Source organism: Pithys albifrons, chromosome 2 (assembly GCF_047495875.1).
Source record: "Pithys albifrons albifrons isolate INPA30051 chromosome 2, PitAlb_v1, whole genome shotgun sequence".
Lineage (NCBI taxonomy): Eukaryota > Metazoa > Chordata > Aves > Passeriformes > Thamnophilidae > Pithys > Pithys albifrons.
In genome coordinates this window covers 111,947,295-111,974,273 of record NC_092459.1, presented here as the reverse complement: position 1 = coordinate 111,974,273, position 26,979 = coordinate 111,947,295, and the positions used below count along the sequence as shown (strand labels likewise).

Genomic DNA, 26,979 nt, shown 5'->3' with positions numbered 1-26,979 from the left:
AATTTCCTGGGCTCTGCCCACAGAGGTTGAGAGAGAGCTGTGGCTTTTCTTAATCTGCTTTATTGAGAACTATTTGTTGCAGTCCCTGGTGTTCATTTATATGCTGGAAAGTCTCAGTTCAGGCTCCCGTTGCTGAAGTTGTCCCTCTTCCCAACAGCGTTGCCCTTCCAAGTGGAATCAGTCAACTCAAACCACTCTCTGGGGATCAGGTTGGGCTCCTGCTCAGCCCCCAAATCCACCTTCCCTCACAGCAAGTTTGTCCTTTCTGAGTCTCCCCAGAAGACTTTCTGATGGGATGGGAATACTCCACTACCAGCCTGAAGTCTGGGAAAGTCTGATGTCTCCCACTGAAGTCCCTGGTAGCTGCATCCCATCTCTGCCCTCCGGGAATGCTCTTTATCCCTTCCTCTTTCCTGGTGTCACACAACACTACAAATCATTTCCCAAGGAGGCAGTTCTGTGGGAAGGTGGCATGTGATGCTTTAGATTTTCAGCTTGTAATACACAGTTCTGACACTTAAGACATTCCTGTTATTTCTTTTTTTGTTCTAATCATTCTTTTATACTGTTATGACTTCCTCTTTCTTCTTAAATTATACCATATCTGGGTTGTAGGAAGCTGAGTTTTAACTCTGAAGCAGAGCTGGTGTGATTCAGCAGTGCCCTGGTGTGATTCAGTGTGTGCATTGATAGATTTTATTATGCTGAAGGTCACTTTTGATTGGGAAATTAACTCCCAAGATGCCTTTGAAGAAATATAAATTCCTTTAACCAGCTTTGTGTTCACCTGCCCCAAGATAGTGGGCTGGGAGCCTGACATATTATTTTCAGCAGACAGAGAAACTTTTGGTAGCTGCATCCAACAATGGGAACAGAAACACAGAATCAGTAGAAAATAATGTAGCTTTTCATCACTTTTAAATAATCTGAGATGGTTGACATTAACCCTGGGACAAAATGCAACTGAAGCATACCAGTAAAGATCCAGTTTAAGTGATGTTGCTGTTCTTCTTCCAAATTCATTGTTTGGCAGTGGGTAATTCTTTAATACAAAGCAGTTGTTTTCATTTTTAATGTTAGTTACAGGAAAATTTATGATGTATTTGTACTTCTCTGCAAATATTCAAGTGCTCCTCTGGAAGAAGGTATGCAATAAATAACGTTGCTTCATACACAGAGTGGACATTAAATCATTTAATAGTGTAATAAGAAAGCCTTGAACTAAAATCCTTGTGGACTTTCTGAAGGTATTTTTATTAGATTTTGCAATATTATGTTTTTTAATGGAAAACTTTCCCTCCTGCTAGTATACATTCAGTCTTGTCTGAAAACTAACATGTGGCAAAACATCTGCTCTAACTACAGAACAGAAATGTATACAAAGGATGGAAAATATATCTATATTAAATCATTATGTTACAATTTAAAATATTTATATGCCTTTTAAGAATACTGACAAGTCTGAGTGGCTGACAGTGGGTAGTGGTCCTTGTGTTAGCTCGAGTTTGCAAATACCAAAATCAAGAATTAGGGTTTGGGTTTTGCTTTTTTTTTTTCCAGTTTCCAGTGATTACTCTGAATGACTTCAAACTCAGTTTGTCAGAAAATGGGTTGATACTTTTAAATAAAAACTCCAAACCTTAATACTATAGTTTTCTCCTTAAGTAGTCTTAAAATGCACATGGAAACTTTAAAGTTCAAACCAATGCAAATTCAGCAAGGACTGAGTTAGAGACTGGCAGTGCCAAAGCCCCTGAGCTGGAGGAGGGATGTCATCAGGGACATCACCAGCAGCATTTTATGATCTGCTTTGGCCTGGTCCTGATGAGCAGCTGTTTCACACCCCCAGATTATCATCCCTGCAGCCCCATTTTAGCTTGATGACAACTCCCTGCATGGCAGAGCACAGTCCTAAACCCTCTTCTTTTAGGGACGTGCTCATGCTTTGAAAAGTCAATTGTAGATGTAAAATTTTTGCATTTCGTTGGTCTCAGTGGCTCAGATTAAATGTCGTGCACACAAATCCAAATATTTGTCTGTAACTGGCTGTTCTTCCAAGAGTTGCAGAGTCAGGCTTTGTCCTTTCTCCCTTATCTCCCTGTCTGGCTTCAGACTAAATGCTGAAGGCACGTTCAGGAGATCTCAAGATAGGAGGAAGGAACTTCAACTTGTCACCCTCCAGAATAAAATTGCACTTGAGAATTTTTAAAACTGATAATCATAGAGTCATAGATTTATAGAATTGATTGGGTTGGAAAAGACCTCCAAGATCATCAGGTCCAACCCTTGGTCCAACTCCACTCCCTTTACCAGATCATGGCACTCAGTGCCACGGCCAATCTCAGTTCAAAAACCTCCAGGGATAGTGAATCCACCCCCTCTCTGGGCAGCCCATTCCAATGCCTGATTACTCTCTCTGCAAAGAATTTTTTCCTGATATCCAACTTAAATTTGCCCTGGCAGAGCTTGAGCCCGTGCCCCCTTCTCCTATTGCTGAGTGCCTGGGAGAAGAGACCAGCCCCCACCTGGCTAGAACTTCCAGATAATCAAATTGCTGCTTCTGCTTTGGTTCAAATGAGGGGAGAAGTCCCATGTCGCTCAAAGAGAACGTGGCCTCAGGTGACACTTTCTCCCCTGCCCTCCAGTGATGCAAGGCTGGTATTGGACTCTACCTTTGCATCACTATATAAAAATACCTTGTCAGAAATGACCCAAATTAGATCATTCTTGGTCTGTGAGGGTGACTCATCAGAAGATGTGACATTCCCAGGGAAATAACTTGTATATCATGCAGTGAGATCCACCTGCATAAATTCTTGTGTACAGTGAGAACACCCACGGATCTGCTTTTATTGCTTCCTTTCCTCCAATTGAGATCCTGTGAAATCCCACTCAGAGGGGGGCAGGTTTTATGACTGGGTTTTACTTTATTGCTTCTACTTGTGCACTTGCTCTCTGTAGTTTTGAACTCCCTGTGTACATCTGTGTGTACCGTGCTGGAAATTTGGGAATAAATTTGCAACTAATCTCGAAGAAATCATTGCAGTGCAACACTTTCCTTTTTGGTCATGCCTTTGCTTTTATGAAAATGTGGAAATAGGCTGAAATACTTGAGAGAAAATACTCCAGTGAGAGTTTATCTTGCACTTAGTGTAGATTTAAGCTCTGGTTAACAAAACCATAGTGCCTTATGCATCACTGCAGCTCCTCCAGCCACACACATTCCCTCTTTTCAAGGCATTCCACCACAAAGGATTTTTTTGTTGTTGTCATTATTTTTATTTTATTTTTTTTAATCTCTGTATCTTTTAGTCCCCTGTTTGTTCTGCAGAAATGGAGTGTGGTATGTTTCAATTCCTTTGCTCCCTGGAAATGTTAAAGCCATTTGCTGTTCTAACTGATCCCTGCTTGGAGTGTTTCATTACTGACGCAATCTCGAGGTGAGCATTAGAAAGTGAAGTATTATTCTTGATCTCACTGCGAAGCGGTGGGGAGTCAAACTGCAGGCAGCCAATGTCAAAATCGCCTTTTCTAAAGGATTTTTCTTTTTTTTTTCTTTCTTTTTTTTTTTTTTTAAGAGTGAGGGTGAAGTGCATTTAAGGCTGTGTTTGCTGATCTCGAAGCTCGGGATGTAACGAGGAAAATGACAGAAAAATATGACCTTGCAAAGAATGAGAGGAATAAAATCTACGTGAGCTTTGGGAATAATGGAAATGAGGCCCAGCCCAAATGGAGGAGACCTTTAAAGGTTGCCTTTCCCTTCAAAAAGGTTTTTGATACAATATGAAGCTTCTAACAAACCCTTAAGAAAAGACAATTATGGTACTATCCATAGGGTTCAGAATCCAGGGTGTTCAGACCAGCTGCAGTTTGACAGCCAGAGAAACCATTTCCTATTTAATCTATTTAACAAGAATGAGAGGGTGTTTTCTTGCTCTTAGAATGTAGAATATTTAGTCATTAATTTGGTTTTATACTGTTTTCACTGCTGAGATTTGAGCATATTGTGGAAAATTAATTATCTTAGCACATACTGTACTTAGGAAGCATTGATTTGCCTTTTCCAGTTGCAGAAAATTATACCTTTTCTCCCTCTTAAATTGAATTTATTTCGTCAGAGGAGTTAGACTAGAAAATGCTGCATGAAAAGCCAGTATTTTGTAAAGCAGGGTGTATTGAGTGGATTTTTCAAAATGAATTTGAAATACCTTGGGCAGCCTTCTTTCACTGCCCCCTCTTGTAATGTATCAATCTCCAAAGAAATTGCACAGTGTATCTTCAGCTGGTACAGAATGAGGAGAGGTAACTCTTATTTCACCATTTTCAAAGTTTTTCCCTCTGCCCCAGCCTCCATGTACCTGATCTGATGCTTTTTTCCTTTCATTGTAGAGTGGCTGGAAGAGGGAAAGAGAGATGGGAGTGGGAACGGGGTTGGTTGGTTTGGTATGTAGGATTTGTCCTGATTGAGTTTAAGTAGTTTTGGGTTCTGTAGTTTTAGAGACAGTGGGAAAAGATAGAGGTTCACTTTAATTTTCCTGTTGTGTTTTTGCTGTCTGTGCCAAATGCCTCTCACACCTCTCGTGACTGGCACCAATCCCACACTGGGGCTCTTCTTACACCTCTTAGAATTATAGAATCGATTGGGTTGGAAAAGACCTCCGAGATCATCAAGTCCAACCCTTGGTCCAACTCCACTCCCTTTACGAGATCATGGCACTCAGTGCCACGTCCAATCTCAGTTTAAAAACCTCCAGGGATGGGGAATCCACCACCTCTCTGGGCAGCCCATTCCAATGCCTGATTATTCTCTGGAAAGAATTTTTTTCTGATCTCTGACTTAAATTTGCCCTGGCAGAGCTTGAGCCCGTGCCCCCTTGTCCTGTTGCTGAGTGCCTGGGAGAAGAGACCAGCCCCCACCTGGCCAGAACTTCCCTTCAGGTAGTTCCAGACAGTGCTGAGGTCACCTCTGAGCCTCCTCTTCTCCAGGCTAAACACCCCCAGCTCCCTCAGCCTCTCCCCACAGGACTTGTGCTTCAGTCCCTTCACCAGCCTTGTTGTTCTTCTCTGGCCCTGCTCCAACCCCTCAATATCTTTCCTGAACTGAGGGGCCCAGAACTGAACACAACACTCAAGGTGTGGCCTCACCAACACCGAGTACAGGTCACTGCCCTGGTCCTGCTGGCCACGCTATTTTTGATCCAGGCCAGGATCCCATTGGCCTTCTTTCAGTGCTATTCTGCTTGGGCTGGAACCCCATGGGGCATTTTCAAATGTCTTCTCCATCCTGCTCAAGCCGTTCTCATTGCTCCAGAAATGTCTTTCTCTAGCTCATAGGACAGAAGAATGAGCTCCCTTCAGAGCTTAATAGACCTCTGCTTCACACAGCAGCTGAAGGGGCGCTGAGGTGGTGTAATGAGAGCACAGGCAATCCAAGTTGGAAGTAAAATGCATTTTCCCTGTTATGTGCTCAACCTTCTCTGCCCTGGGGCTTAAAAACTGAGATCGACTCTTTAATTTAGCGTTTTCCTCCTGTACACGGAGATGCCGCTAATGATTGGAGGGAGTGAACAGGAGGGGAGCAAAACTGATGTGTCAGATATGTCTGAAACCATAACAGTTCTAGAGGCAAGACAATTTGAGTCATGTCAATGGATGTTGGAAATATAATTTTCTGTCTACTGGAGGCCAAGGAAGAGAACATATTGAGTTCATTTGTGTCACAGTATTTTTGCAAACACCTTATTAAATCAGAGTGCAAGTAAAGATTCATTTTAAGCACAGATAGTGTGCTATTAGCCTTATTTCTTTAGAATGCCAATATAAAATCATTTTCAAGTTTAAAAAGAGTCCAAAAGAAAATCTAAAAGAGCTTCAAAACAGAGGTATTTTATTGGGATGTTTTTTGTGTAGGTTTTTGTTTTCTTTTTTCTTGTTTTTTTTTCCTGTGCTCTTGGGGAAAAAGGCTGGGATTTGTGATTCACCCATTCAGTTGTTCTTACAAATGTGTTATGTGTGTCAGTTCTGATTTTTTTTTTCTTTTTTACCACAAGCCTCTACTGGGAAAGTTTGCTGTGCATCATGAGTGCAAGGGCCCATGTTTCCAGGAGATTAATATCCATTTCCAGAAACATGGCAATTTCTTATGATTTGTGATTCACAGAGTTGGCTATTTACACCAGCTAAAAATGTTGAATAGGACATCTATTATTTAACCTGTCTAATTTTTCTTTAAATGCTGTAAAGAGGTTCATTTATTCAGTGAGACAGTTGCTTTTCCTGACACTTTAACATCTGTTTCCACATGATATCCTCAGCTCTGTAGCAAAACTTAAATCTGCTTTGGAGTTGGAAGCTAATGCATGTTAGCAACGGCATACGATGCAATTTTAAGCTGTTCATGTGTATTTAGAACAAGGTTGATTTACACTAGTTACTTTCCCAGGGAAGTACAACTTAAACTAATTCTTAATGATCCAAATACATTTAAAACTGGTTCATAAAATCCTCAATCGAAAACACAACACTCAGAAATCTTTCAAAGCCACTTTACTCCAGCATTACTGTCACAGCTGAAAAAGCCCAGTTTCCTGAAAACTGTTTGGTCAGCTTGGTTTGTTTTTTCTTTTTTTTTTTTTTCTCGATATTGCCTTTACTTAGCTCACAAACTGAGATGGCCAAATGCTTTAATGCAATACATCCTTTTGGTTCAAATCAGCTGGAGCTGCGCTGGGGGAGATGGATTCCTCAGAGAATTGGTGTGCTTTCTAACACTGCAACTAAGAGCAAACCTGTGTGCCACACACCTGTTTGGGGTGTGCCACAGTACCTGGCCCCTAAGTGGTTTTTTATATCTTTTTAAGAAATGTCCTCTTGGCATCTGTTCCCATCTCTTCATGGGGCTTATATTTGGCTGGACATCATATCTATTACCTGACCTCTTCCAGTTAGGAAGAGAGCCTTTTCAGCTGCAGCAAACCCTTCATTTATTTTGAAATGGGACTGAGAAAGGAAGAGAATGAAGAGCCAGCTAATTGGGCAGGGGATGTTACAGGCTTAAGAGTTGGACTTGATGATCCTTGTGGGTCCCTTCCAGCTCAGAATAGTCTGTGAATACATATCAAGACTTTTCTTCTGCACTGGCTGATGGACGATCATTACCGCAGGTTCTGGGTTTGGAGAGGGTATTTTAGGGGTATGAACACAGGTTGGGTAGTGCTTTGGGAGCACCTCTTGCCTGGGAACTCCCCCTGTGACCTGCAGAGGGGCTGAATCTGTGCTGTGTTGTGACCAGTGTTATGCAGACCTGTAGTGTGATGGAGATGGATCCAAACGTCCTGTTAGATCCTGTTGTCAAGGCAAAGGGAGGAGGGTACCAGTGCTATCCAATTAACAGCACAGTAAATTGAATCTGTTAAGCCTAAACAACATTTGCTTTGGTCCCCAATTTTTGAGCATACCTTTATTATTTTTAATGGATTGAAGCTGACAGGAGATTTGTGTAAGAAGATTTTACAGAATTCTAATGAGAATGAGCCCTTTGTCAGCACACGGCAAAATCCTGAATCATTCACAGAATTTAAGATGGTGTTAGTGTTATCCAAGATTATTTACAGAATATTTTTAAATGGCTAAATGTTTCTTGTTGTGTATTGGTGACATTTGTGGTCTGGATGAGTGAATAGACTGTCAGTAATCTGGCAGGAGCAGGGGAGGGCTGTGTGGGGCAGAGGTGGGTGCTGCACTCTGTGCTGGGGCTGTGCAGGTGAAGGAATCAGAGAATATTCTGAGTGTAAGGAGACCCATCGGGGTCATTGAGTCCAATACCCAAAGAATCACAGCAGGTGCCTGAGAGCATTGTCCAAATACTTCTTGAACTCTGTCAGGCTTGGTGCAGTGACCACTTCCTTGGGGAGCCCAATCACCCTCTGGGTGAAGAACCTTTCCCTTGCATCCCACCTAAACCTCCCCTGACACAACTTCAGGCCATTCCCTTGGATCCTGTCACTGGTCACCACAGAGAAGAGATCAGGGCCCACCCCTCCTCTCCCCATCACGAGGAAGCTGTAACTGCAATGAGGTCTCCTCTCCTCCAGGCTGAACAGACAAAGTGCGCTCAGCCACTCCTGATATGGCTTCTCTTCAAGAGATAGACATTCTTTAATAGCTTAATACCTTTCTTATTTATCTTCCTTATATTGTGATGCCAAAAGCTGCACACAAAATTCAAGGTGAGGCGGCCCCAGTGCAGGGAAGAGCAGGACAATCCCTTCCCTTGCCTGGCTGGAAATATTGTGCCTGATGCCCCCCAGGACACACTGCCAGGGCACTGCTGGCTCATACTGAACTTGCCATCCCCCAGACCCCCAGGTCCCTCTCTGTGGCCAGGTGAGAACTGTCTGAACCTAAAGGGGGGAAGCAGATACCACTGAGATTCCTTCCATGTTGCTGCCTCCCAGGTGGCCCCACACACCTTCTGCCTCCCAGGTGGCCCCACACACCTTCTGCTGTTGTTTCATGGCTCTCAGGACAGACAGTGGTGGGTCACAGCCTCAGCCAACCCCTGCCTTGGGTCCTGAGCACTGAGCAGCCCATCAGCAATTCCCTCAGGGAAAGGCAATGACAGCAGCACAGTGTCCTTCAGGTACAGTGTAGTTGAGGTATTTGATGGCCATTCCTGCACACTCCTGCTCCTCTCCCACCAATCTCACATGTGCAGCTCCTGTCTGAGGAGGTAATTGCAATATCCCATGTGTAGCTGTGAGCAAACACAAACTCCTGCAATGGCAAGAAGTACTGCACAGAGTATTTAATCCTTATTACACACAGAACATGTTTTCAATACCTTTCCCAAGGCATCTTCTGCTCTCTTGGAGCATATGGGCACTGCTGAAATAATATATTAAGGGGCAAACAGAATTTTCCCGCTGCCTCAGTAGTAGGCTTCAATTTCTGGGGTTCATAGTCTTGTATAAAATTCATCTTATCAGTGCCTCATGATCTGATGACTATTTAGCAATAACGGTCACCCACACTGTGCCAGGACACCACGCTGCTTGGTAATGAGCACTCCTGGAGTCGTGTGAAGGCCCCAATTAATCATCATAGTGCCAATTAAAAAGGCCATTAGAAATACTGTCCGTGGCCATCAATCCTGCAGAGGTGTTCTTGCTCCACGAGGAGCATGTGGAATGCACTCAGATGTGCACACACATGCACACACGTGCACGCTGCTTTTTCAGAGCGATTGGGCAAAATGTATTGGCAGTGGCAATGAATTTATATGCTGTCTCACATCATAACTGCAGTTACATCCCAAATTTATTTCAATCTGCTAAATCTTAAATCAGGTTTTGTGTCTCTAAGTGGCATGTTAGTGCTTCATGTGTCAGAGTTGCACTCAAGCTCTCTTTGGAGCTGCACTGCGGTATTATCTAGGTATGATTTCAAGGCCAACATTCATGAAATGCCTTCAGAACACGGACTTTGTTGTCCCATAGGCTTTTCTTTCATTATTTTATTAAGGAGCAGAGCTCATGCTTTGAGCAAGAGTATGAAAATTCTTAAGGAATTAGGTTTTGGGGTTTTGTTGTAAAAATCTGCCTAAGTTGCCCAAAGTGAGGCCCCTGTTGTCTCATGCTCAGCAGAGATGAGCTGTGCTCCACAGGAGGGATGGAGCTGATGGGGTGGATCTGTAATAAGTGCACCTTTATCAAGAATCTGCAATTGAACTCATGATTTTTCTCTGCTGTTAGCAAATACTTTATGAAACACAGGAGCAGATATGTGTGCCATCGTCCTGTTATCACAAAAGATAATCTGCTACCTCTGTCTTTTACTTCAATAGTTTAGGGACCAGGTTTTTGATAAGAGAATCTTGTAATTGATGCCATGCCTGTTGGCATCAATGTGCTGCTCTGCAGTGGGATATCAGTTTGGCTTTCTGGTTGACAGAAACAAACACAAATCCAACCAACCAGTTTACATTTAAAAAAAATAATAATCCAAACGAACCAATTTCAATACTTTTTGCAGCCTCCAAATCCCAGAAATTGCATACTTAAGCTACACTTAAAAGAAGCTCAGAGAGTTATAATCACTTGCATACTTTTGCTTAGTTCTTTTCTATTGTCTGTCTTAGTTTTTAATAATGTGATCACAGAGCCCACAGGATTTTTTGGTTGCAGGAAGTGATGGGCTCCAGGAATCAGCCTTGTGTTGTGAAGGAGCTCTGTGTCTCATTTAGTCGCTGAAGTCATGAGGTGGGAGTTGTGTGAGAGAAGAGGTAAGCCCAATGCTTGTCTTATTGCATGGCCACCATCCTCTTCTCCTGCCATCCCCATTCCCAGAGGGAAGAGGCAGAGGCCTGGGCAGCCACAGTTCCTCCAGCTGACATTGAAATCAAGGGAGGGATGCTCTGAACCTCATAAAATGCTAACAAGAGCTGAATGCCCTTAGTGGGTGGACCTGGTGGCTTTTCACATGGTCAGGCAGGAATCTTGGAGTCAATTCGCCTTCCTCTTACCGTGCCCCCATATTCCAGCTTTTATCCCAGAAACAAGAAAATGTCTTTGTCAGATGGGAGTGGGAGAGTTTGCAAACAGTCAATAGCTCTGTTTTAAGCAGTCACATGCTAGTTGTGCTGAGCACCAGGAAAACTTGATTACATTAAGCCTTTTGCATTCAGAGCGAAATCCAGAAGGGTGTTACAAGACAGCCAGAAATCACAATAAGGCTAATTATTAACTGGTTTCCTTTCATTCAGTGAAACCCCATGTTTGTCATTTATATTGGGGCAGAAGGAAGATGCAGCTTGTGAATAAATGGGAGTTTCAAAGGGTGACATTTTAAATTAGAGTCGTTGTCATACTAAAGGAACATAAGGCAAATTTAAAAGCAAATTTCAAAATGAAGCCTCTTTCCTGCCCTTCAACTTAAAATCTTATGGTTATCTTAAATCCCAAAATGTGGCTTCGTTGTTCATTTCCTTTTTACCAGAATGTAAAATAACAGGAGCTTGAGGTTTTAGTGTATTAAAAAAGAAGTAATCCCTTTTCATTATAACTTCTGGTACTGTTTTAATTAACGGTATTAGGAGAACCGTCATGTGTGACACATTTTAAAATTCTTGTACAGTGTGCTACAGGATATCTGGGAAGGGGATTATCAGCATAACTTGTTCACTCACAGTGAAGTAGACCAGATTTTGTTGTTCTTTCCTGTTTATCACCTGCAACTTGATCGTGTCTATTTATGTGGCTAAGAGGAAGAATCAGTGTCTTTGTGAGTGTGTTCTTTGCAGTTCATAACAAATCTAAACTGTTCTTAGCAAAGTTGTGTTTGTTCAGACTGAAAGAAACCTCATTTAAAAAAATACTTAAAATTTTTATAAACAGTAACAGAAAAAAAAAAAAGAGAAAATTATTTACCTTGGTTTGGGGAGTGGCTTGCTTTCTCCCTGGTTTCACCCCACCACCTTTCCCCACCCCTTCCAAGTATGCCCTCAGAGCATATTTCAGCCTTTATATGTATGTGCCACCCTCAGCAAAGGATTTTGGAGATTCACTGAATGGCCCTCGCTGGAATTACCTGCCAGAATTTCTTGGAATTCCCTGCCTGCCCCAGTGGCGAGGTGCTACCCTTCTGCAAATTCCAAGAATTTAAAGAGGGTCATCTAACAGGGTTCTTTGCAAGCACCGTCTGATCTGGTGGTGGGTGCTTTATGCCAGTGTTTTCCCTCTTATCTAGGGTTTGCCTGATGTCACTGCCCTGTAAAACTGTGTCTAAAGTGTTTTACTGCAGTGATGATGAGCAGTGCACAGTGATGTATGAAAATGGCACTGGTTGCAGTTCAGAATTAAAAGATTTGGGTTTTTAACCTCCAACATTTTGAATGAGAAGCGGATGGAGGAAACGATTTACCCCCAGAAATTTTGCTGTAACTTTTTTTGGCATCAATTTTGAACAGTGTAAAGTGTAAGCTTCTAGAAGGTGCTTTAAAAGCAGAGTGGTGCTTCCACCCACTCCCAAGCATCCGTGTAAGCCAGGAGTGTCACCACTTTAACAGCTGCCAGTGCAGCTGAACTGGGTTTGAATGGAAAGATCTTGTTGATTGACATTTAGACAAAATGTGAATTTGTTGACGTGCCATGTGGTCCCAGTGGACTTGCTTAGATCACCAGATGCCTTGAAAAGCTGAAGGTTTTGACTGTTACAAGGAATTTGTGCAATTTTCCTGTTTGTCCTTTGTGCCGTTGTCTTCCTCTAATAGATCTGATTCACTTGTAAGGTGCCTTTAAGGAGGGCTTTTGACTTTCAAATTCAGTTTAAAAAAAAATAAAAAAAGTTAAACAGGTGTCTAAATTCAGCTGCAGTTACTGCATATAAGCACAGAAACCCAGCTATTAGGTGGGGCAGGGTTATTGTTCAGAGAGAAAAGTATCCCCCTGAAGTAATAGCATATGTTGGCACCTCTGCTCGGATGAGAGGAAGAGTTTTGTCTCACCTAATTACAAGGTGTGTAGGGTGGCTGTGGCCTAATTGCTTTTACCCAAACAATTAACATCCATTCAGGAATGTGGGTGTTCCTTGCATGTTTTGCCCAGATGAATGGTTCTCAAATTTAGTTACAATAATACAATAAATCTAAATTTATATTGCGATGAACACAGGAAAGGGACCATTAAATAAATTCATACTTATTCCCATTTATGCTTGGTACAAGCTTTGATATACTTCTAATGAAAATTTGGTCCAAGTGTTTCATCAACCCCAAAATTTTGTCATTTATCATTATGCAAAAGCAAAGTCTTCATCTTGAAAGTATTTGAAGATTTATTGAGTCCACAAGAAGAAATTTCTGCCCATTAATGCACATTATTAATGAATGCCTCATTTGGGTTTTTCTATGTAGGAAACAATATTAATTGACTGGTGTGTGTGAATTTGTCTAAAGTGCCTGCAACAGTATTTACTTTAGTGCAGATGTCCCATGGAGATTTGGCAGTGCCAACACTTCAGCAGAGAGCCCACGGTGAAATTTTGTGAGTTATCTGGAGTGTGTCTCAACCAGTCTCAACCATGAACTAACTGCATCAAACACAGTACAAGTACTAGAATTATTTGAGAAGTTACTACAGATAAGTAGTTGTTATAATTAGTATTTGTTGAGGGGATAGGAGATGCTGGATCTGAAAGGGTTTAAGGGGGTGCAGCTTGTGAGCTGACAGTCAGTCTCTGGGTTTTGTTGTTTTGCTGCACCCTCAAATTGCTCCAAGAAGAGATTATGTTTTGAATAACAGATCTCTTTCAAAGTGTCCTCCTTAGATGGTTTCACTCTACTCGAGAATCTGGGACGCAGACAGAGGCCCACTCTGTTTCTCAGACATCTCAGAAGACAAAACCAGAGTCCCTGTAATTTTTGATTTCATGGCCATTGTAATCCCCCCGGTTATTACCAGTTTGACACCCATCAAGAGCAGCTTTTGCAGCACTTTGGGTTGCTGAGTGAACTGAAACTCTTGGCTTGACAGCAGATTTCAGAGAAGTCCAGAAAGCCCTGTGGGAACTGGTCTAAAATTCCAGATAAAATGAAGAAACGACCCCCAAGGTGTCAAGTGTCCCTCCCGTGAATTTGAGCGCACTTTTCATTTCCTTGTCAGGGGGATGAAAATGGAGCCCTTTCCCTGAGAAAGTGGAAGAAAGGGGCCCCTGACAGCATTTTGCAGGAGAGGTGAGGTCCTCTCCCACAGGAATCAGGAGGGCAAAGCTGGTGTTTGTCACCTTGCTCCCCTCCACAGCTGCTCCTCAAGCACAGACTGCTGTGAATAGTGGGGCAGGCACCAAGTGGGGTGAACAAACAGCTCTTACTGAGTTTATTCCCATTATCCTTCTGCGAGACCAAGGAGAGCCTCTGATAATTCACTGCTGGCAAAAACATTATGTCCAGTTTTTACCACCTTGTGCTACGTTGGGCAAAATGAAGCAGTCAAATTGAGGCAGGGACAGAAGAGGAGAGGAGAAAAGGAAGGGCAAGTCCTAGGGAGCAAGTCATGCAATGCCAGCCCTAAAAGACAAGAAAAACACTGTTTAAAATCGCTGAGTATGAAGCAAACCTCGCTTGGGTCAGCGTGACAGCAATAAACAAGCGGCCACTAATCCAACCTGGCAGAAGAGCCGTTCAGGAATACAAATCCTGGGAATGCTCTGTTCTGCTCATGCACCAGAAATGTGATCTGTGAGCAGGGACTTCCCCGCCGGTGCTGTCTCTCCCATCCTCCCATCTGCTGAGCATCTTCCATGGGAAATGCAGCCTTTCCCATCCCATTGGAGGAGAGAGGCTTTGTCTCCGTGGTCCTTTTTGCAACCTGTGCGGTCTGAGATGGGAGGTGGATTTGTTAAGAGATGCATTGGGACTAAATATGAGTTGTTATGGATGAAACCCCATTGACAGGAAGGATTAGCTGCAACAGGGAGATAAAAAGAAGTCATATTTTTTGAGGACGATCATGGCGCGAAATTTTGATTATTTATTGGGCAAGAAGATAGTCAGGGCTTTGTGTTGTTAGAGATTCTGTACCCAAGGAAACTGGCAGTGCTTTCAGCCTGGTGCTGCCAAACTGTACTCCAGAATCTGAGGTTTCATATGAAAAAGGGGGGGAAAAAAGCAAAACAAACAGAAAACCCTCTATACCCTGCAGCTGCAGAGAAAATACTCAGAAACTCACTGTGACCAGGGTTGTGTTCTTGTCTTGAGTCAGCAATCAGCTTGAAGCAATACCTTTAAGAAGAATGAACTGTGCTGGTCATTTCAATGCATGTGAGCTCCAAAGCCTGATGTGTTTACACAGCAGCCTGCTCGTTTTGGGGCTTTTTTTGTGAAAACCTCAATGTTATGCATGCTGTTGGAGAATGTGTTTCCTTGGGAGAGAAAAAAAGAATCAGAGGGAAGGTCTATTATTTGTCATGTAAGTAAGTATTAATGTTAAACATACCTTCCTCTCTTCTTTTTTCCTCTACCCACACACACACACACAAAAAAAAAAAAAGGGGTAGAAAAACAGCAAGGAACTTTTCAAATTGTGGAGACACAGAGAGAAACAAGGGATATTTTCTTTGCCCACCGGAAAAAGCTTTAGTCATATCCGGGCTCTTGAAAAAATCAAAACAAAACCCCCTTCTTCCTACTAACCCCTACATTCTCTGCAGCACCATATGCCCTAACTTACAATTATCCAGCTTTTCATACATTCCACTTCTGCTCTGACAGCTATACAATATACAACAGTTGCACAGAGTCAGAAGGCAAATCTGTGAGGCACAAAGAGAATTTGGTGCCAATGTAAAACAAATGCAGTGAGTGTGGAAGTAAATAACATAAGTAAAACTGGATAGTGGTGGTGGGGTTTTAATTTCTGTCTCCAGTTTACCTGCACGGGACTGTAAATGTCCATGTTCATGTCAGCTTTGCTGAATTTCTGTTAAGCAGGCTGCAAAATGCAGGGGATCTTGCACCTCATGCTCACCCCGAGGAACCTGTTAATCAGTGCAACTATTGTACAGTTCTATGGCTCACATCATGTCTGAGCATTGGGGCTCAACATGAGAAAAGCACTGTAATTGCTAACGATTAGTACTGGGTAAGCCTCACAAGGTTTACTTAAGAGTCCCCTCATGTCAAATTCATATCCAAAGCGTATCTGGAAGTATCTAAACCATTTAAGAGTCTGGGAGGTAATACTTTGTCATTGTACAAGGCAGAAGACCTGTGTATGAAAGGGCAAGGGGATTGTGAAATAATTACTGGCTCTGCATTTAATTTGAGTCAATGAAAATGCCAGGATGATTGAAGTGTTTATGCTGAAGATCAAGGAGTTAGATTGGAGTAGGGTAATCAAAGCCAGGGACATCTCTCTTTAAGATTTTTAATATTTCTCAGGGAAGAGATAATGGAGGACTATGAGAGTTTAGCGAGGGGAGTGTTGGAAGGAAAATCGGGATCAGAGGTCACACCTGTGTGAAGTGATGGTTTGAAAATGACAGGTAAAAATAGAAATATGCTTCACTTGACGGTGATGAATGGGTTCCTTGACCTGAGGAGGAAGAGTAGAGGTGGCTTTGCGCTGTGGAGGCGGTAATTTGATAGTGGCAATTACAGGTGAAAGAGTTAACCGGTAAAAATAAGGTGGAAAAAAATGACTGGTCTTAATTAGGTATGGTGCTCATGCCCCTGGGCCTCGATTGTTGGAGTAGCTGTGGTTTCCTGCAGCCACGGCTGGAAAGCTTTAAGTGGGCCATTTTTCCATACATTTGGTGTGATTCTCCCATCCCTGTTTTTTCCACCTGTTCCCAGCACGCCTTTTCTTTTCCCTACACTTTGCTTGTCTTCAGTGTTGGAATCTTGTGCATTGCTCACCCTCATCTTTCCTCTGACATCACAAAACTCACCCACTGACCTCAGAAAGTGGCTGAACTGGCTCACAGAGTCAGTATTGCTAAACCTGGGACTGCACATACAGTTTCCACCACGTGGGAGGTGGGATCAGTCATATCTTGCTCACACATCTCCTGTATCCCAAGGGCAGGAAAACATTTGCCAGTGGCCTCTGACTGTGCCTCTCTGCAAGCAATAAATGCCAAGAGTCTCGTCAGCTTTTTACATATTAAGGCAAAAAGCATGTTATGGGCTGTTGGCTGCCTCAGTGCAAACATGAAGCATGGATTTTGAGGTTAGTAGAGGTCTGCTTGCTTAAGAGAGGTTGTGATCAAGATGAATTATTAAAATGGCAATAAATACCACATTTTAAAAGGTAATAAACTGAAATTAATGTTGAAGGCTGAGCTTTAGCAAACATTAGCAGCAGGCTGAACCACCCACCTTTATGGACCTTCTTCCTCCTTAGCACTCAGCATGAGGAGCTAAAGCAGCCCCAAACCCCAGAGGAGTTTCTTAAAAGCCCAAAGAGTCAAAAGTGCTTTACAGACACCATGTTCTTAGGCTTTGTTCCTTTGTGGGTAGGTTTCAGTTCTCTCTGGCCATGTAAGTCCCTCATGTGTATGTGACATCGATCCATTTCTCAGCTGACAGCACAGAGCATGTTGCAGTTCAGGATGGTAAAATCAGTCATGTTTGGGCACCAAGAGGCCAAGTTTTATTTTGTTTTGAAATATAGTGGATGGAAAATCAGAAAAAAGAATGAAATGCCACATTTGGCATAGTTCTCTTCTTTCACAATTCCTTGTGAAAATGTACCAAAGATCTCTTCTGAAGAGTTGGGTTTAAAGTAATTAACCTTTCCTCCATCAGCTTGGGGTTTGATTGCTTGCCCACCCAGTCAGGAGTTACCAGCTCCTTGCCAAGTTCTGATCTTGCACTACCATAACAGCACTTTGGAGGCTGTCAAATCCAGTGACCCTTTTGGGGAGTGCTCATATCCCCCTTCTCCCCCCTTCCCTGAACCTGAAGTTTGATTAGTGTTTAGACATTGCTTTGAGATAATGATAATGTGCCTTTTAATTAGCATCAATATTTCTAGTCTTTCGGGAAATAATAATGTGCTTCCTTTTTACTCCTTGACTGTTGACAGATGGCTACTTATTAAACATCATTAAATTCTGATATCAATCATTTCTGTGCTTTATAAAATATGCTGATCATTTAAAGGAAGTGACATATATAGGAGGGAGATTTTCCACACGGGTTGTGTAGACTTTGATGCAAAGGTGCAGGAGCATTTGGTGGAGGGAGGCCTTGTTTTTTAAGACATTAGAAGTATAATCTCCAAGGCCTTGTTAACTTGTCATTTCAGTGTAAATGGGCATGTTAAAAGCAGCTCTTGTATGGAAGGGGCCTGAACGTTTGTGAGACAAAGCCACTATTTAAACGTTTAGAAACATGAACTTTTGAGAAGCCTGTGGTTATGTGCAGCAAACATTTCATGCATCCACCCAGGAATCCATCCTGGGACTGCCATGGCAAAGTGGAGATGGATCCCTGCACGTTCTTTGCAGCGAGGCTGGATTTGACTTGATGCATTCTTGGCAAGAGCCTCCAATTTGTTACTTGTGAAACTTTGTTTAATGGGTACAATTACGATCTGCATTGTGCCCTTGCTCATCTTAATAGCAGTATTAATTTGCAGGAAGGGACAAAAATCATCTTGCCGAGTTATCAAGCGGTGTTTAGGCTTTCTGAATGCTAATTAATTCCGAGCTCAAATGCTGTACCTGCTGTTTAAAAGGCTGGCAGCTTGTATTCATCACCTGAGTGACAGCTGTTCCTAGCCTTTTTTACTCTTAAAAAAGGAGTGGGAAAGATTAACTCCTTCTATGCTAATGGCTGCCATATTTAAGTAATAATTATGTTCACCATTTCAATTTAATTTTTTTTCTTTAAGAAATTTGCTGATTTTGACAGCGTATTAGAGAAAGACTTGGTGACTATATTTCTTTAAGAGAAAGTGCTAAATATTTCTCCAATACACTGTTAGCTTTTCTGGGCAGAGGAAAAAAAATAAACAAGATACTCCATGTAGGCCAAAAGAGAAAGAATTAAAATATTGTTAACTCAGATTTGAACATTTATAGTGAGTGCGGAATCTGAAGAATTTTTCTCTTGGAGTCAAATCGGTTTTTATAATATTTGCTGTCAAGAAAATATTTATTAGTTGCAATTCAATTAAATGTTCACTTATGCCATTTAAATGTCACACGAAAAAGTAAAGAACAGTTTTATGTTTTATATGCTCCATTCAAAGCTCATTGAGTTGTTCTTTGTTGAACTAAACTCCCCCACACTAGGAAGAAGGGGTTGTCTTTGGTAGTAAAGAAGAAGGTTTAAAAGCATGCAGGTAATTTATTTTCATTTAATTTAATCTGGAAAAAAGTATCGACTGGTACAATGCAGATGTTCATATGCAGGTTTGAGAGGATTACAGAGTTTGCCTGAGTGACTGAGGAAGTGAGATACTAATATGGGATTAGGTTCCTTCTTTTTCACAGAGGAATGGGGAGCTGAAATATATATGTTGGCTCCATCGCTCCATTCCCTCCTGCCCCAAATCAAAACACTTTAATTAGACTACATTTTCTTTTCGAAGGAAACATGAGACAAGTCAACAGTTGTCTCATGTCAAAGGGTATTGCTGAACTACTGACACCAAACAAACTTCCACAAAAGCTTCCAGTTAAGATTTTAGGGCAAATCCAAAGGTTTTTCTTTTCTTACTTCAAAGTCTGGTGTGTGTTTTGCTACGTAAGCATTTCAGAATTACGGATGTGCAGTAGAAGGTCACACTAATATCACATTTTCTTTTGCATTTTGGGGGCCCTGTGTCTTTAGGGAAACTGGGGGTGGACTTGGCTAAAGCCTCTGGGCTTTGATTTTGCTCACATCGTGTTTTCCGCATTCTGATTCAGTAAATCTCATTAGGCACATGTTTAACTTCAGCATTCCCTGATAGTTCTGTTGACTTCAATAGCAAATTAAACACATGCTTAAATGTTGTTCCGAGCCTTAGGGAGAGGTGATTAAACTAAAGAACAAAGCTATGCTATTAAAATATTTTAACTCATTAAAATCCAGTAGATTTGCTGATACTGATCCACTGAATGCTCTGTATTAAGAGCAAAAGGATTATCTTATAGTTGGCTGACTCTCTTGTGCACCTTGGAGCCCCAACATCAGGATATGAGCTGGGTATTTCTGCTCTGACAATCCTTTTCCTTTTACTTTTGACCTACTGTTGTATTCTTACCCATAATTAGTGATTATAATGACATTTTGAAAATACTATTAGAAATAAAAAGGTTTCCAAACTTGTTTACCGAGTGTTCTTGAAAATGAGAATAACTTTTAAGAAATTGTTGTCTCGTTCTGAGTTACTCAAGTATCTTTTGTTATTATGTGTGGACTTCAAAAGGCGTTTTTATTTTCCATGCACAGGGATGATTTTTTTTGAAGCTTTAGCAGTATTGATTTAGTGCTCTTTGTGTGTGGACATTTTCTATGTTAATTTATGGTGGAGTTTGATACAGAGTAATTAAAAATCACGCTTTAGCAGGACTGAGATGTAGTCTTTGAATTAGCGTGCAAGATGCTCTAATGAGTCCAGCAAGGATTAGTAAAATGCACTGCAGTGTTTAGTTCTGGTTTTAATTTGCTATTTATTAAGAAGTCCCTCAACTGCTTAGAGTTTTGTGAAATACTATCTGTAGTGGGACTGTGTTTCTAAAATAACCCTGTTAGGATTCAGAAAGTAAATTCCCTAATTGTTTAGAGCAGGGAATATGGGGACAGCAGGAATTTGGGGGTTAGAGGGAAAAGTTGGGTGTTTTTTCTTTTTATTTATTTTCCCATAGAAGAAATACTCAGATCAATATTTTGAGAGGCTGGACATGGCATTGTTAGCTCTGCCAAATTCCTGTTCTGGAACAATTCCTGCATGTGCAAAATCACGAGCTCATTGAGGTCCTGGAGTGAGTTTCTTGGGGTCTGCTGTCTGTCTGCAGCTTCTTGAAATAAATCTGAGTGCTGATGCTCCGTAATTGTTGCTACCGCGGCGTTAAAATCTTGGGATGATTCAGTCCCAGCGTGTGCACTGAGTCAGACCCAGAAACCACCGACTCTGCTGATTCGTGTTTGCCTCTTGACCTTTTGGCAAAGATCAAGTGCAGCATATGTTTTTATCAGTTTAATATCTGTTATGTCCTCAACTGGAGGATTTTATATTAAATGAGATCGGGGACTGGGAAATGTTCTCGGAGCTCACGCCATCCTCTCTGTGCATGAAGCCGTGTTTTCTAGAATGGTGTGAAAAGAAGGAGGAAAAAAAGCAACAAGTCCCCTAATGACCATAAAAGAGTGCAAAGGGAAGAGCAGGAACAGAACAAGATTATGCCTCTCCACAGTGTTCTCTTAATCCCCACCAATTTTCAGCTCAGGGGGTTCCCAGGCCTCCATAAACCCCCTGTAAAAATAAAAGAAAATAACACTTCTGATTGCATTTTAATCTTGTTTTCAGTGTCTTCTCAATCCATATTAATATCCATTTTGCAATGTCCAGTATTAAAACATCAGATTACCACCCTCAGGACTACCCTAGTGGGCAATACTTTGTACTTACTGTGAGGCTACACTCGATCTCGTCTGTGTTGAAGAGCAAGTTCTTGCATCACTGGTATTCTTTATTTTGATTGACCACTCCAGGTGCTGTTTTTCTGAAAAATGCCGTAGAACAGCAATCAGAAATAACTGCAGAGTCTGAAAGAGAAGAAATGTACTGCAAGATAGTGAAAGGGTACATACAGGATTTGATTTGGTTTGATCAAAGACCAAATGTGATGGGTACCTTTGAGGAAACACTGTTGTTTGTAGACACAAGCGTTTCAAATACAGAAATAGGCCAAAAACTGTGGAAAGCTGCTGTTCACTTGAACATTTTTGCTTGATTAAATACCAGCTTAGTCCATTCTATAAACTGGAGGTCCAGAGCTGCTCATACATGGCACAGTCAGTGGGTGGCCAATGGGAGCTGGTTTTCTTTGGCCTGTGACAGAGTTACCGCCGAGGTCCATGGAAAGCAGCAGGTGACGACGAGGGTGGTTCATGACATCTTCTGAAACAGAATCAAGCCACCAAAGGCCAAGTTGATGTGACAGGGGGAAAACTGGGAGTTGTATTAGAAGCCAAATGAATACAGTTCAGATAGAGAGTGATCACAATCATTTCTGGATGACATAAGAGTTTGACCCTTTGAGGATTTTTTAATAAGTACGTGAGGTAACACAGAAAGAGGGAACCTGTGTCATTGTAAATTAGTGTCCTTGAGTTAAGTCTCATTACTAAGACACCTTCACTTTTTTAATTATTTGACCTGCCATGGTTAATAAGAGGAGAGTTAATTTGGTATGACATTTTTGGTGGTAGCTGGGTGTACTACCAACTTAATTGCAGTGAAATAAAATAATAGTTTCCCCTGAACCCCCGAAACTTTACATTCCTTGCTTTTTGAGCTGGTTGATGATTTTATAAGTCATTATTTATGGCCTCAGTATTTAAGTAAAGCTGATGTTGGCGGGGTGGCATTAAGTGTTTGTTGATTCTCACTATTTTAATGTTACTATTTGATGAAAAATACCATGTTTTGATTCTTTAGTATTTCTGTTTAGAACCAAAAAAAAAAAAAAGGAGTATCTACATGATAAAAATCCACTGCAGCAAAATGCCATCTTATTACTATGCATGCTATGATGCTTCCAGGTTATTGTCAATATACAGTGTCTACTGGCAAGGAAGCTTTTGTTTGTCATGGGAACAAAATGATTGCTCCTCATTTTTCTAGACCCCTGAGTTCTTTAGGCAAAAGGCATTTTGATCCTGGGATAAATATTGATTCTCTCTTTTATCTCTCTGAGAAAATTAATTTAGTGTGAGTTTTATGCACCCAGGTGAGGTAAGGGCAGCTCAGGACCTCTCAGGCTACTTAAACCTGTGACAAAGGTCACATTCAAGAAGTTGCTTCATTACCCCCAGGTCAGCACATACATGCTGGTGCTTTTGGAGAGCAAGGGAGAAATCATGGGCCGCTGTATCAAATAGCCATTCATGAGGCTCTAGAAATAGGATCACAGGCTTCTTTTCTAGCCAAAAAGTAGTAGCTGCTCTTTGCCTTCATTCCTGTCCACCTTCCCTTCTAGTGTGGCTCTGGACTCTAAACCCAGGTGGTCTAGCTGAGACCAAGGGACCAAGAAATCCTTTGCACAGTGCACTGGGGAAAAGGGAGAGAGGTTGGCAATAGTGAAGCCTTCCCTTTTTAAATAGGCTTAAAGCAAGGAAGGAGAATGCAGTGTCAAGGTAATGCATGAGAATATGTTTGCAAAACTGAGCATCCACTGCTATTGCCACTCCTCAGCTGACTGGGGGAATCCTTGGAAAGGGGCTCAGTAACATATCCTTGATACACAAACTGAAAGAACTGGCAAGAACAACAGAGGGTTGGACAGATTTCTTTGAAGAATTGCACATTTCCACTTCCTTCTCATTGCACCTCTCTTAAGACACAGAAATTTTGCAGATGACCACATGTGCCTGCTGCTGTCACAGTGTTTGATCCCAATCTGTGTCCACATGCAGGATTCAAGCCCATGTTACTGTGGGAATTGTGTCATGCAAGTGCAAAATTTCTGCTGTCCCAAGTTAAGATTTAACTTCAAATAATCAATTAGCAGTCAGACCATATCGATGAGTTCCCTTTGGAGAGTGAAACCTACAGGGTCTTGATTTTACTATAACAAAAGCAACAATTAGCTTTCTAAAGAATGAGCTTAGTGGAGTTTATTTCAACATGTCAAGCTTTGGTACCTCTAGAGTGTGTGTAAGCTTCTGAATTACTGGATATCAGTGTGAAACTACTTTTTAATGTTTTTCTGTTGTACAGTGGTGTTTGTGTTACAGCATTGGCCATTTCCTTCCTAGAATGTTTTGAAGAAACAAAGAAAAATGGAAAAGGATAAGAAAATGTTAGAGGTTGTGCACCTCTAGCACTGTACATCTCCAGCAGGGTGTTATCATGCTTTTGTTCCAGAGTCAGTACTATTGAATTAATGTTGAATTCACATTTCATTTCATTTTTTATTTTTGACTCTTGATGCTGTTTTTAAAAAAACCCTTCACCTCGATAAAAAAACAAACAAAAATGAGCTAACTTATACCTTACTTCTTCTGTGCCTCAGAAGGCACAATCCTGCCATTGACTTTCTGAAAACAATTAAGATTGTTTGAGAAGGTTTTAAGCTCAAACAGGGACTTTCATATGGCCTGTATTACCTCTCCTCAAGGGAATGCATTTTCTTAAAGTGACGATTTATGAGATTCAATAGGAATGTCAAACTTGGTTCTGCTGTGTGAAGTAACATAATTAAAACACCAGAATAGCAGAACATGAGCAGTGAAACATTGTTGAACTTGTAGATCTTTCCACATAGGTGATGTAAAATTTGATGGAACAGTGATATGACTGCTTGAGGCATGTCCATGTGAGATATGCAAGAAAAACAAGCCTAAAGCAACTTTGCTGTTCCCCTCAGAAGGATTTTATCCAGAGAGGAAGATGCAACATTTATATGCAATATCAGCTGTGTATTTTTAGAATAATTTTAAATTCCTTTATGATAAGTCTCCGTGTGATTAGAGAGTAGATACAAATCAGATGAGGTAACAGTTTGTCCCATTTGTGTGAAATGGTCCTCCAGGATAAAATTACAATTTATTTCTTTCTAAATGCAGTGTTCATTTGGGAGTAAATTAATTAAGGCTGAGCGGATAAGTATCTGCTGTCGTTCTGCAGTCAGGACATGGCAAGACACTCAGTGTCTCTGTGCAAAACTCATTTGTACATGGAAAAAAAAAAACAAAGTGCCTGTGCCTATTGTTTCTAGTGCTGTTACGTGATACTTTAAATAAATAACTTAATTCCATGTTCAAAATACCCAAAGGTATAGTATTTTATTATTGTTATTTTTAGCTTAGATTGCGATAGTGTAACAGCTCTTTCCTCATTTGAGAGCTTTTCTCATGAGGCAGGAATGTGGTCTCTGCACTGGGACCTACCTGGGTTCCTGCTCTCTCTGTGCTGTGCCTTGAACTAATGAAGAGGAACATGAGGTAGATGAAGGATCCCACAGTGACTCTAGTTCTGGGTTCCCTCAGTGATCCTCACCTTTTGGGAGGTTTTATCAGTGGGGTCATGATGTGAATTGCGTAGTTCCTCTGTACATGCTGGAGAACTGGGTGGTTTCTTTGAGGGGACGTCAAAAATTCACACAGAAGAAATGGTCAAGGCTCTCAGTGTTTGAAACAGTCCATTAAGACAACAGAGAGGTGCACAAGCTTTGCATGGAGCTGCAGCAGATTGTTGGCTTGATGTCTACATGTGTTTAAACAAAATTGCTTTCTGTGCTTAGTCTGGTCATCCTGAGTCATTTTCTGTTGAGTTATTTTTCTACCTTAAATTAATCTAATTGCAAAAATGGTTGCACATACCAATATTGACTGTAAAGGTGTGTGTTTCTACATCAGTGTTCTTTTGTATGAATTCTCTGCAGTACCATTTCCATGAGGTGGATGAAAAATCAAGTGCTGAATCTTTTAAAAATGCTTCTGATTGCCATCTTCAGGCTGATATTATGAGAAATGATATTGCTGGAGCTTAATCATAAACTTTTCCCTTTCCTGACAGTACTGACATTTATTTTCTAGACAAACAGATGAATCTTAGATAACGAGTTGGTTTGATCATTTATGGTGTTAATGCAAAACCCAGGCTCATATATTTTGATGCTGTACCTCTGAATTATCTGTAGAAGACTGAAAGCCTAAAAGCTGATGTTGTGCAGAGGCTTACAAACCACTCTTAAAAGTTGCTCCATTTAGCAGGCTCCAGTCTGGGGTAACAACCCACTGCTGATCCATGGGTGGCTGCTGTGGAGGAGTCTGCAGGGCAATCCATCATCCAGTGGACTTGTGCTGGCACATCGCACTGGAGGTGAATATTTAGTAACATTCTTTTTTTTTTTCACCTTGCTCAGGCTCTTGCTGTGAGTGGAGTTGAGTGGTAGCCTGTGATCCCCACGAGTCTGATTCACACCAGGCTTTTAAGAGGGTTTCACAGCACTGTCTGCACTTCTTACTGCCTGATTGTCCAAACAGCCTCCACTAAAGGCACTGAGTATTTGACAGGGGCAAAGAGGATTGAACAGGGAAATACTAAATACAGAAAATAAAAAGGAAAACCTTGGCCAGTTTGAAGATGAGGATAATCATCTCTTCCATTTTTAGCATTTTTGTATGAAGAGAGGAACATGAAGGAGCATGGTGGGGGCTTCATGCATGGAAATCCCCAAAGTGTGGGGATTTACAACCGTGACATGTTGTTGGTTACTAGAATGGGGTTTTGGTTCTGAGCTTGGCTTCCACTAGTCAGTTTAGGAAGCATAATGCTAAGTATTTCCCTGGGCAGCAGTATTAGAGTACATGTAATTCAGCTAAGGTAGCAAATTTAGTCCTTGAACCTTCATGTTTCCATGACTTTAAAAATATTTTGCTGTGTGTAGGGCTTTTTTTAAAAAAAAACTTGGATGTCTAACCCAAAGGCCACGTACAAGCCTTCAAGTTTAACCTTTTCATTTTGCTTGACACTGTAGAAGAAGATAAGAGGGGAATGCTGTCAGGGAGTTTACACAGAGGATGGAGAGTGGTGGTGGGGAAGGGGATAATGACTTCGGCTCTGATTTTCTTCCTCCTGCTGCAACAAAGCATCTGTATTCTCTGCTGGGTGCAACCAGCCTGCAGGAAGCTTTCCCTTCTGCAAGCAACAAGTAAGTCAGCACATCATCTGGGAAATTAGAGACACACCAGACCTGGACTTGTGGTGACCTGTTTTTGAAAAGAAAAAATGAAATTGTGGATGGATATTGAAGGGGAATGATGGGAAGAATGTGAGGAAAGTCTTGGGTGTACTTCCATCTGCAGCACTGTAGGGATGGTACTGCAGTGGTATCAGGTGCCATGAGCTGCCAACCAGCCACAGGGACAGATCTTTGTCTGCCATTTCACACGCAAAGGGGAGAACTCAGTCAAAAATCAACTTGCACCTGGCTGGCACTTCAGGGGCATCCCTGACAGCAGTGAAGGAAGGAGATGGAATGTTCCTGGGCTGAGATGAGCTGAATCCTTCTCTTATCATATAATGGCTTATTATACCATTGTATTCAGGCAAATGTGTGTAGTGTAACAGTATGTCAATTATCTTCTCTGGCAATCAGTGTCTTCATTTTGTGCTGCAGAAACAAATGACTTCTTCAATTGCTTTAATATGCTCTGTTCTTTAAATTAGCTGGTCTACAGGCAGCATATAAACAGCACTCTCCAATGTTATTCCAGAAAATGAGCAGCACGTGTGATGCCTGTGCTCATCTACAAGAGAA

General features: G+C 41.5%; 1 protein-coding gene and 1 non-coding gene across 3 annotated transcripts in view; both read left to right on the top strand.

Moving 5' to 3' along the window:
- Positions 1-26,979, top strand: part of MACROD2 (mono-ADP ribosylhydrolase 2) — an 842,575-nt gene that overhangs the window by 357,912 nt on the left and 457,684 nt on the right. The window lies entirely within an intron of this gene.
- On the top strand, positions 20,635-20,754 carry LOC139669131 (U2 spliceosomal RNA). The gene has a single exon (XR_011697187.1). It is a non-coding gene; the product is annotated as a U2 spliceosomal RNA (small nuclear RNA).